Below are 12,500 nucleotides of genomic sequence, written 5' to 3' on the forward strand. Positions count from 1 at the left end.
TATATATATATATATATATATATATACAACATGTTTTGTTTTGGTTGTTTGTTTTTTGTAATAAAGCCTCACACACTATATTAAGCGAGTTTGTTTTAAACATGACATACATATTAATTCATTTTACCAGGCCTTATTCCACACAACTCCGTGAATTTCCCGTGGAGCCAGCCAGCCAGCCAGCCAGCCATTCAAACAAAAACAAACGAAACAAAACAAAACAAAACAAAAAACATTATTGCCAACAGCATTTGGTGTTCCCAGGCGGTCACCCATCCAAGTACTAACCAAACCCAACGTTGCTTAACTTCGCTGATCGGACGAGAAGCGGTGTTCTCAACGTGGTATGGCCGTTGGCATGAGACTGCCTACACATTGTGGCTAATAACCAACTCTTTTTAGTCATCACGGCAGGATACGGACCTTCTTGTGGTGTCTTAATGGTAATTGTATCCTAACATATTTTTGTCTCCTTGGCATGGATATTTAACATCGTTTATTCAGTCTTGGGTTTATGTTCTTTCGCCATTTACAGACATTTTACATCTACCTACTTCCTCAGCCTACCCTGCCAATTTCTAATGAATTTGTGGATTTTCTTTTGTAATACATACATGTGTGTGCTCATCTGCTCTTCAGTTTTTATGATATTTGTCTCATCTGTCCTGCTTTATGATACTTTTACAAAGAACATGAACAAATGCTTCTATTTTAGAGAAGATATGGGATCCAGGTTTCGGAGCCGTAAAACCAACCGTCGTGATTGGTGGACGAGTTGCCAGGTTGCAGCTTCTGTACCGTGCCGGCACATAAATAGGTTCGGCTCAAGCGGCGGCAGCATCATTCCCCCGTGACTGTCTGAGCGTCTCTCATCACCTTGGTTATCTCATCATCATCATGGTAGAAGCAAAGCCTACCAAGAAGGCTGCGGCTGCTGCTGCTGTGGTGGCCACCACCAGGAAACCTCGCGTCCAGGTTGCTCACCCGAAAACTAGTCAAATGGTTCTAGCCGCGGTCGCAGCACTCAAAGACCGTAAGGGCTCGTCTCTACAAGCAATCAAGAAGTACGTTGTTGCCAACAACAAAGTCGAGGCTGCCAAGATCGCCATTTACATCCGAAGATTTCTCAAGAAAGCAGTGGCTGACGGCATTCTTGTTCAGACCAAGGGAAGTGGAGCTAGTGGATCATTCAAGCTGGCCGTAGCAGAGAAGAGGGCCGTTCTAACTCCCAAGAAAGCCACCACAACCAAGAAACCATCTACAGCAGCAAAGAAGGCCGTGGTAACTCCCAAGAAAGCCGCCACAAGCAACAAACCACCTACAGCCTTGAAAAAGAAGCAGCAGCAGCAGCAGCTTGTTGTTGGGAACAAAAAGCCCAAAATAAAGAGAGCTTCAAAATCTCCCAAACCACCCAAGGCAAAGAAAGCTGTCAAGAAAACAACAAAGGCAAAATAAACGACGACATGCAAGCAGCATGAATACACATGACAATAAACATCCAGGCCTCCCCCCTCAGTGGAGGGGCCTCATATGATTCCAAAAAGAGTTTAGTTTTGTAGACAAATAAATCATTACTTTTGGGGTAGATTTACTCTGTATATTATATATATATATATATATATATATATATATATATATATATATATATATATATATATATATATCTATATATATATATATATATATATAATATATATATATATACTATATATATATATATATATATATACACCACATACATGGGTGAGGTGATATGGTACCAAAGTTTTTTGGTGAGGTGATTGACATTACACAAGATAAAACACGAACCAATGGGAATAAAAACATAAGAATGGAAGTAACTGCAGAAGGCCTATTGGCCCATTAACACAAGCACTTCCTCTTGATGCTTCTATATTGGTTCGGAGTCTTGAAGCTATAATATATATATATATATATATATATATATATATCTATATATATATATTATATATATATATATATATATAATATATATATATATATACTATATATATATATATATGCACACAAACTAAATAGTCTTGTTAGAAAATTGCCCCTATTAGAGGCAAGTGACTAACAAGCCGAATGACTGCAATTGTTTTGAACTTTGAGTTAAATCTAACATAGAAATGTAATCAAACCTAACCGAACCTATGCTAACCCAAGCTAAGCTAACCTAACCTAACCTAAGCTAACCCAAGCTAAGCTAAGCTAACCTAACCTAACCTAACCTAACCTAACCTAAGCTAAGCTAACCTAACCTAACCTAACCTAACCTAACCTAACCCAGCAATTCATGATCTTAATATAATACTGTTAATTGGATAAACCAATTTGGAAAGAAATGTTCGAAAATAACAAAATTAACTGTGCTTGTTAGGAAAATTGGGCCTTGCATACTTGTCCCAATAGTGTGGTTCTCGCTTTTAGGTACGACATAAACGTATACCTAAGTTGAGAGAGAAAAGATTCGCACTCAAACATGCATATCGATTGCCAGTCCTGAATTCTGGGTAGATATTCGTGTCCTCCCTTTTCATTTACCATCATTTGGATACTATCAAAAACAGCTCTGAGAAGGATAAAATGAATAAAACGGGTAGCTCACTCATGTAAAAAGGAAGAGTTGGGAAAGATCTCTCTCTCTCTCTCTCTCCCCCTCACCCCCCCCCCCCCCCACCAATGATCCTGCTCTGCTAGTATATAACGTAACAAACCTTCCCCCCCCCCCCCCTCCCTCCCCAATCAGAGTCCCTTTAAGCATGCGAGGATAAAAAATAGATTTCATAAGACCCAATGTGCTAGCTGATATCAAAACAATTTATGTTATCGTCTATTAAGCCCTTCAGTAAAAAAGTATAGGGACCTAATTAGGTCCCGTTTTGAGGTGGTGGTGGGTGGAATCGATGGATTAGCCAAGCTCTTATCCGCCGAATCCGTAGAGGGTACGACCCTGGCGCTTCAGAGCGTACACCACGTCCATGGCAGTGACGGTCTTCCTCTTGGCGTGTTCCGTGTAGGTTACAGCATCACGGATGACGTTCTCGAGGAACACCTTCAGGACGCCACGGGTCTCTTCGTAGATGAGACCCGAAATACGCTTCACGCCGCCACGACGAGCTAAGCGACGAATAGCGGGCTTGGTGATGCCCTGGATGTTGTCACGTAGCACCTTACGATGACGCTTGGCGCCACCCTTTCCGAGTCCCTTGCCTCCCTTGCCGCGTCCAGTCATGGTGTTGAAGTTGTGTGAATCGAATTGACGAATGCCCGCACGATTTCCCGACTATATCCCATCAAGCGGACGTACTAGTAGCATTGCAACTCCTGCCTGCCCTTACTTTACGCTTGTGGTCGAGTAGACACGGCTTTCTCACAACGCTTTCAAAACTGCAGTTGCCTACTCGTCTGTTTCACGTCCCTGTGAAATGACTTTTGCACAAATCCAAAAAATAGAGCAAAATCAGCGATAATAGTGATTGAGGTGAGCCGCCTGTTGGCTGCAGCCAGAGGAAGGAGGGGAGGGGCAACGGGGTGACGTAGGCGAGTCGAGCAGCCAATGGCGCTCGAGCAAGCGCCTCGAGACGGCGTATATAAGCAAAAATTTTTTCGGCGCCGGCCATCACAAACCACAGTTGTTCACCATGGCTCGCACCAAGCAGACTGCTCGCAAGTCCACGGGAGGCAAGGCTCCTCGTAAGCAGCTGGCCACCAAGGCAGCACGCAAGTCTGCTCCTGCCACAGGGGGTGTGAAGAAGCCTCACCGTTACAGGCCCGGAACGGTCGCCCTGCGTGAGATCCGTCGTTACCAGAAGAGCACCGAGTTGCTCATCAGGAAACTTCCCTTCCAGCGTCTGGTGCGCGAGATTGCCCAGGACTTCAAGACCGATCTTCGCTTCCAGTCGTCTGCCGTCATGGCTTTACAGGAGGCATCCGAGGCTTACCTGGTCGGTCTCTTCGAGGACACTAACCTCTGTGCCATCCACGCCAAGCGTGTCACCATCATGCCAAAGGACATTCAGCTTGCTCGCCGTATCCGTGGAGAGCGTGCATAAGCTAAATCGACCACCCTAGTATACACCAAACTCGGCCCTTCTCAGGGCCAAAATATCCTTCTAAGGAGATTTCAGACATTCCTAGCATAATTTAGGTGTCATACATACATGTGATATCAATAAATCAAGTCATTTGTTAGTACAACCTGTTCTCTTACAAACAAAACGCCGTCGCTTTTCACTCTTATGCACTGTCAAGGATCACCCCCCCCCCCAAAATAAAAATTGTCATACTGTACTAGAAATAAAAGCAGCTTGTATAAGTGACATATACTGTCCAGTCCTGTTTTATTCTGTTTTCGGTCCTCTGGCTTAATCTGTTAAGTTAGGAGATGACATTTTAAATTAACCGTTTTCTTGACATTTTCAAACCTAAGAGGGTGGCCTGCATAGTAATCCTAATGTGGAACATAACAATGAATCTCTAATCTCTAGAAAAAAGATACCGAGTGCTTATATGTGTTGAGAGAGAGAGAGAGAGAGAGAGAGAGAGAGAGAGAGGAGAGAGAGAGAGAGAGATGAGAGAGAGAGAGAGGAGACGAGAGAGAGATGAGAGAGAGAGAGATGAGAGAGAGAGAGAGAGAGAGAGAGAGACACACAGACAGACAGACAAGACAGACAAGACAGACAGACAGACAGACAGACAGACAGACAGACAGACAGACAGACAGACAGACAGACAGGCAGGCAGGCAGGCAGACAGACAGACAGACAGACAGACAGACAGACAGACAGACAGACACTGAGAGAGAGAAACACACACAGACAGTTTCATAAATATTCTCATTTTATAGCTATTTGCTTTCAGTGACAGAGGTTTTTGTTATAATAGTATTGGTGTCTAACACTCACAATCTCTTTAGAAATTAAAGTGTGGCTCCAATGGAGCCGAGTTTGTTGGTTTGAGGCCAAGCCACCACCACAGGGCAGTAAGTAAGCCGTTTTACTTGGAGGAGGTGTACTTGGTGACGGCCTTAGTGCCCTCAGAGACGGCGTGCTTGGCCAGTTCTCCGGGCAACAGGAGCCTTACAGCCGTCTGGATCTCCCGACTGGTAATGGTGGAACGCTTGTTGTAGTGGGCCAGGCGAGAAGCCTCGGCGGCGATGCGCTCGAAGATGTCGTTCACGAACGAGTTCATGATCGACATGGCTTTGGAAGAGATACCAGTGTCGGGGTGGACCTGCTTCAGCACTTTGTAGATGTAGATGCTGTAGCTCTCCTTCCTCCTGCGCTTCTTTTTCTTATCGCCCTTGGCAATGGCCTTCTGGGCCTTTCCGGCCTTCTTGGCAGCCTTTCCAGATGCCTTGGGTGGCATGATGATGCTCGTGCTGGCTGGCGTTGCGATACAATAATGAACTTTTGCGCGAGGCGAGCTTTCCTTTTATATCCCGCTCGCGACTCAGCTCAGAGCGGGTCGCGTGGCGGAGCGCGCTGATTGGTCAGTGGCGGGCTCCCTTGATCCTGAGCGGGGTATATAACACGAAGCTCGATCTGCGGGGCGGCATAAAACCACCACAAACCCACAACAGCAGCAGCAATGTCAGGACGCGGCAAGGGAGGCAAAGTGAAGGGCAAGTTCAAAGTCTCGCTCCAGCAGGGCCGGACTTCAGTTCCCCGTGGGCAGAATTCACCGTCTGCTGCGTAAGGGCAACTACGCCGAACGCGTCGGTGCTGGCGCTCCTGTCTACCTGGCAGCCGTCATGGAATACCTCGCTGCCGAAGTTCTGGAGCTCGCCGGTAACGCCGCACGTGACAACAAGAAGACCCGTATCATCCCACGTCACTTGCAGTTGGCCATCCGCAACGACGAAGAACTCAACAAACTTCTGTCTGGCGTAACCATTGCACAGGGAGGTGTTCTTCCAAACATTCAGGCAGTTCTTTTGCCAAAGAAGACAGAGAAGAAGTAAGCACTTCTGCCACCCACCACGACAAATACCATAACCAGGCTCCATCCGGAGCCACACACACTTTAATAGAGAGATTCAAGTAGACAATCAACTTTTCAAACATTAATAATAACATTTATATTGATTTCATTTGGAATGTGTACATAACAAACAAACAAACAAACAAAATTATAGGGGATATTCAGCATCACTTGGAATATTAACCAATCATATAAATCCAATATATATTTTATATTTTACTTTAAGCGAGGAATTCATATTCTATCAATTTTTAATCATACAAATGAACAAAAGCAATTCTTCACTAGACGTAACGAATGAATAAATGATCAAGGTTTTAATGTGTTTCATGAATAAATATATATATATATATATATATATATATATATATATATATATATATATATATATATATATATATATATATATAATATAATATAATATAATATATTATAATACTTGTGAACCAGAATATGTTTGAGCAGCAGCGATCGTGCCATTGGCCGAAGTGCAACAATTCAAATAATTTAAAGGGCCTGCTCGGGTATATAAGAGAGGCTGGGAGACTGGGGCCGGTGGTGGGTGATGGGTGATGAGTGATGGTGTGGTGTGGTGTGGTGTTGTTAAGAGTTGATTTACGGCCAGCCAGCCAGCTGCAGCCAAGGCAGGGCAGGGCAAGGCAAGGCAAGGCAAGGCAAGGCAAGGCAATAACAGGACAGGACAGCCAAGGCAAGGCAAGGCAAGGCAAGGCAAGGCAAGGCAAGCAGGCGGGCGGGCGGGCGGGCGGGCGGGCGGGCGGGCGGGCAGCCAGCCAGCCAGCCAGCCAGCCAGCCAGCCAGCCAGCCAGCCAGCCAGCCAGCAGCCAGGCAGGCAGGCAGGCAGGCAGCAGGCAGGCAGGCAGGCAGGCAGCCAGGCAGCCAGCCAGTCAGCCAACCAGCCAGCCAGCCAGCCAGCCAGCCAGGCAGGCAGGCAGCCAGCCAGCCAGCCACTCCCACTTTGTATTTATATGCATTCAATTTATATTCAAACATTATATATGTTAAGGGCCTAGTTTTAGTGTTTATTTTTAAAAATGACAAACATCGAGTCGTTTTACCAGTCCTTTAGCGTTAACGGTGATGCATTTTAAACTGAACAGAAATCACCTTTTCTGGATATATCAAATATCGAATCCGCTTAATGTGCCTACAATTCAATCATTCAAAAAATACATAATTTACATCATGCCTTTTCATAGAACAGACAATAAGATTTGAGACAATAAGAACTTTAGTTTTATAACTAAAGTTGCACAATTATACCAACTCTATGGTGGCTGGGTGGTAAGGTGTGTGGCTGGTGTTTTGGAAGTCGCGAGTTCAAACGACCCAATGGGAGTACTTTTTTTTTTTTTTTTTATGCCATACAATCTTCCTAGTACTATTATGTAGGTGTGTGTGTGTGTGTTTTTATTCATTCTTTGGTTTTATAGATGACATACATATTGACTCCTTTTACCGGTCCTTAATTAGGCTCTGGGGAAGCAATGGTGGTGGTGGTGGTGGTGGTGCATTTAAAACTAAACCAAAAATCACCAGTTCTGGACGCGTCAAATATCATATCCGCTTAATGTGTCTACAACCTAATTACTTAAAACTACACTATTTAATTCATTCATATCACGTGCATATTGGTCATTATGCTCATACAACCGACATAACAATTTATTTTCATTATTAGAATCATACATTTCATCAAGTAATACAGATACAAAGAGATTTTCTTTCTGAGAAGACCGTTAGTATTGGCTGGCTGGCAGGCAGGCAGGCAGGCATTTGAGGGTTATTATTTCGCCTGTTGATTGGGGGGAGGGTTGATGTGTTAGTGGGTTTTCGGTTAGGTGTGTGGGTGGTGATTGGTGGTGATTGGTGGTGGTGGTGATTGGTGGTGATTGGTGGTGAGTAGTGGTGGTGGTGGTGGTGGTGGTGGTAGTAGGTGGGAGGGGGGGGGGGGGAAGGGAATGATGGTCTGTGGATTCCTTCTCCGTACCCCTTACATATAAGCAAAAACATGCCTTCCTGTGGGTATAGAAACATTAACACAAATTATATCAGTAACTGATATTGTAGCCTCTTTTAAACAGAAAGATTTGTACATACAAATACTTTTAAATTATCATTTATTTGTGGAAATGGCATTTACGTCATTAAATTGATACCTCAGCATCAAGTGTCCTGCAGTGGTCCAGTGGTAAAGTGTATATAAGTGATGCGTATTCTTGGAGTTGCGAGTTCAAACCCGGATTAAGTATATATATATATATATATAATATATATATATATATATATATATATTATATATATATATATATATATATATATATATATACAACATGTTTTGTTTTGGTTGTTTTGTTTTTGTATAAAGGCCTCACACACTATATTAAGCGAGTTTGTTTTAAACATGACATACATATTAATTCATTTTACCAGGCCTTATTCCACACAACTCCGTGAATTTCCCGTGGAGCCAGCCAGCCAGCCAGCCAGCCATTCAAACAAAAACAAACGAAACAAACAAAACAAACAAAAACATTATTGCCAACAGCATTTGGTGTTCCCAGGTCGGTCACCCATCCAAGTACTAACCAAACCCAACGTTGCTTAACTTCGCTGATCGGACGAGAAGCGGTGTTCTCAACGTGGGTATGGCCGTTGGCATGAGACTGCCTACACATTGTGGCTAATAACCAACTCTTTTTAGTCATCACGGCAGGATACGGACCTTCTTGTGGTGTCTTAATGGTAATTGTATCCTAACATATTTTTGTCTCCTTGGCATGGATATTTAACATCGTTATTCAGTCTTGGGTTTATGTTCTTTCGCCATTTACAGACATTTTACATCTACCTACTTCCTCAGCCTACCCTGCCAATTTCTAATGAATTTGTGGATTTTCTTTTGTAATACATACATGTGTGTGCTCATCTGCTCTTCAGTTTTTATGATATTTGTCTCATCTGTCCTGCTTTATGATACTTTTACAAAGAACATGAACAAATGCTTCTATTTTAGAGAAGATATGGGATCCAGGTTTCGGAGCCGTAAAACCAACCGTCGTGATTGGTGGACGAGTTGCCAGGTTGCAGCTCTGTACCGTGCCGGCACATAAATAGGTTCGGCTCAAGCGGCGGCAGCATCATTCCCCCGTGACTGTCTGAGCGTCTCTCATCCCTTGGTTATCTCATCATCATCATGGTAGAAGCAAAGCCTACCAAGAGGCTGCGGCTGCTGCTGCTGTGGTGGCCACCACCAGGAAACCTCGCGTCCAGGTTGCTCACCCGTAAAACTAGTCAAATGGTTCTAGCCGCGGTCGCAGCACTCAAAGACCGTAAGGGCTCGTCTTACAAGCAATCAAGAAGTACGTTGTTGCCCAACAACAAAGTCGAGGCTGCCAAGATCGCCATTTACATCCGAAGATTTCTCAAGAAAGCAGTGGCTGACGGCATTCTTGTTCAGCCCAAGGAAGTGGAGCTAGTGGATCATTCAAGCTGGCCGTAGCAGAGAAGAGGGCCGTTCTAACTCCCAAGAAAGCCCCACAACCAAGAAACCATCTACAGCAGCAAAGAAGGCGCGTGGTAACTCCCAAGAAAGCCGCCACAAGCAACAAACCACCTACAGCCTTGAAAAGAAGCAGCAGCAGCAGCAGCTGTTGTTGGAACAAAAAGCCCAAAATAAAGAGAGCTTCAAAATCTCCCAAACCACCCAAGGCAAAGAAAGCGTCAAGAAAACAATACAAAGGCATAAATAAACGACGACATGCAAGCAGCATGAATACACATGACAATAAAACATCCAGGCCTCCCCCCTCAGTGGAGGGGCTCTTCATAGTGACTTCCAAAAAGAGTTTTAGTTTGTAGACAAATAAATCATTACTTTGGTGGGTAGATTTACTCTGTATATTATATTATATTATATTATATATATATATATATATTTATAGTATTATATATGTATATATATATTATATAAGATATATATTATATTTATATATTACACATAAGGGTGATGTTGATATGGTCCCAAAGTTTTTGGTGAGGTGGAGTTGACATTTACACAAGATAAACACGAACCGAATGGGAATAAAAACAATAAGAAATGGAAGTAACTGCAGAAGGCCTATTGGCCCATAACACAAATCACTTCCTCTTGATGCTTCTATATTGGTTCGGAGTCTTGATAGCTATACTAATATATATATATAGATATATATAGATATTATAAGAGATATATGATATAGTATATATATAATATATATATATATATATATATATATATGCACACAAAACTAAATAGTCTTGTTAGACAAATTGCCCCTATTAGAGGCAAGTTGACTAACAAGCCGAATGACTGCAATTGTTTTGAATTTGAGTTAAATCTAACATAGAAATGTAATCAAACCTAACCTAACCTATGCTAACCCAAGCTAAGCTAACCTAACCTAACCTAAGCTAACCCAAGCTAAGCTAAGCTAACCTAACCTAACCTAACCTAACCTAAGCTAAGCTAACCTAACCTAACCTAACCTAACCTAACCTAACCCAGCAATTCATGATCTTAATATAATACTGTTAATTGGATAAACCAATTTGGAAAGAAATGTTCGAAAATAACAAAATTAACTGTGCTTGTTAGGAAAATTGGGCCTTGCATACTTGTCCCAATAGTGTGGTTCTCGCTTTTAGGTACGACATAAACGTATACCTAAGTTGAGAGAGAAAAAGATTCGCACTCAAACATGCATATCGATTGCCAGTCCTGAATTCTGGGTAGATATTCGTGTCCTCCCTTTTCATTTACCATCATTTGGATACTATCAAAACAGCTCTGAGAAGGATAAAATGAATAAAACGGGTAGCTCACTCATGTAAAAAGGAAGAGTTGGGAAAGATCTCTCTCTCTCTCTCTCTCCCCCTCACCCCCCCCCCCCCACCAATGATCCTGCTCTGCTAGTATATAACGTAACAAACCTTCCCCCCCCCCCTCCCTCCCCAATCAGAGTCCCTTTAAGCATGCGAGGATAAAAAATAGATTTCATAAGACCCAATGTGCTAGCTGATATCAAAACAATTTATGTTATCGTCTATTAAGCCCTTCAGTAAAAAAGTATAGGGACCTAATTAGGTCCCGTTTTGAGGTGGTGGTGGGTGGAATCGATGGATTAGCCAAGCTCTTATCCGCCGAATCCGTAGAGGGTACGACCCTGGCGCTTCAGAGCGTACACCACGTCCATGGCAGTGACGGTCTTCCTCTTGGCGTGTTCCGTGTAGGTTACAGCATCACGGATGACGTTCTCGAGGAACACCTTCAGGACGCCACGGGTCTCTTCGTAGATGAGACCCGAAATACGCTTCACGCCGCCACGACGAGCTAAGCGACGAATAGCGGGCTTGGTGATGCCCTGGATGTTGTCACGTAGCACCTTACGATGACGCTTGGCGCCACCCTTTCCGAGTCCCTTGCCTCCCTTGCCGCGTCCAGTCATGGTGTTGAAGTTGTGTGAATCGAATTGACGAATGCCCGCACGATTTCCCGACTATATCCCATCAAGCGGACGTACTAGTAGCATTGCAACTCCTGCCTGCCCTTACTTTACGCTTGTGGTCGAGTAGACACGGCTTTCTCACAACGCTTTCAAAACTGCAGTTGCCTACTCGTCTGTTTCACGTCCCTGTGAAATGACTTTTGCACAAATCCAAAAAATAGAGCAAAATCAGCGATAATAGTGATTGAGGTGAGCCGCCTGTTGGCTGCAGCCAGAGGAAGGAGGGGAGGGGCAACGGGGTGACGTAGGCGAGTCGAGCAGCCAATGGCGCTCGAGCAAGCGCCTCGAGACGGCGTATATAAGCAAAAATTTTTCGGCGCCGGCCATCACAAACCACAGTTGTTCACCATGGCTCGCACCAAGCAGACTGCTCGCAAGTCCACGGGAGGCAAGGCTCCTCGTAAGCAGCTGGCCACCAAGGCAGCACGCAAGTCTGCTCCTGCCACAGGGGGTGTGAAGAAGCCTCACCGTTACAGGCCCGGAACGGTCGCCCTGCGTGAGATCCGTCGTTACCAGAAGAGCACCGAGTTGCTCATCAGGAAACTTCCCTTCCAGCGTCTGGTGCGCGAGATTGCCCAGGACTTCAAGACCGATCTTCGCTTCCAGTCGTCTGCCGTCATGGCTTTACAGGAGGCATCCGAGGCTTACCTGGTCGGTCTCTTCGAGGACACTAACCTCTGTGCCATCCACGCCAAGCGTGTCACCATCATGCCAAAGGACATTCAGCTTGCTCGCCGTATCCGTGGAGAGCGTGCATAAGCTAAATCGACCACCCTAGTATACACCAAACTCGGCCCTTCTCAGGGCCAAAATATCCTTCTAAGGAGATTTCAGACATTCCTAGCATAATTTAGGTGTCATACATACATGTGATATCAATAAATCAAGTCATTTGTAGTACAACCTGTTCTCTTACAAACAAAACGCCGTCGCTTTTCACTCTTATGC

The 12,500-nt window shown here is 44.2% G+C and overlaps 2 non-coding genes across 2 annotated transcripts; both read right to left on the reverse strand.

The window, feature by feature from the left end:
- Positions 1–239: 239 nt before the first annotated feature.
- Positions 240–358, reverse strand: LOC138361102 (5S ribosomal RNA). Its single transcript, XR_011226786.1, has one exon. It is a non-coding gene; the product is annotated as a 5S ribosomal RNA (ribosomal RNA).
- An 8,187-nt stretch (positions 359–8,545) lies between these two features.
- LOC138361111 (5S ribosomal RNA) lies at positions 8,546–8,666 on the reverse strand. Its single transcript, XR_011226794.1, has one exon. It is a non-coding gene; the product is annotated as a 5S ribosomal RNA (ribosomal RNA).
- Positions 8,667–12,500: the final 3,834 nt, after the last annotated feature.

The sequence above is a fragment of the Procambarus clarkii genome, unplaced genomic scaffold, assembly GCF_040958095.1.
Source record: "Procambarus clarkii isolate CNS0578487 unplaced genomic scaffold, FALCON_Pclarkii_2.0 HiC_scaffold_180, whole genome shotgun sequence".
NCBI lineage: Eukaryota > Metazoa > Arthropoda > Malacostraca > Decapoda > Cambaridae > Procambarus > Procambarus clarkii.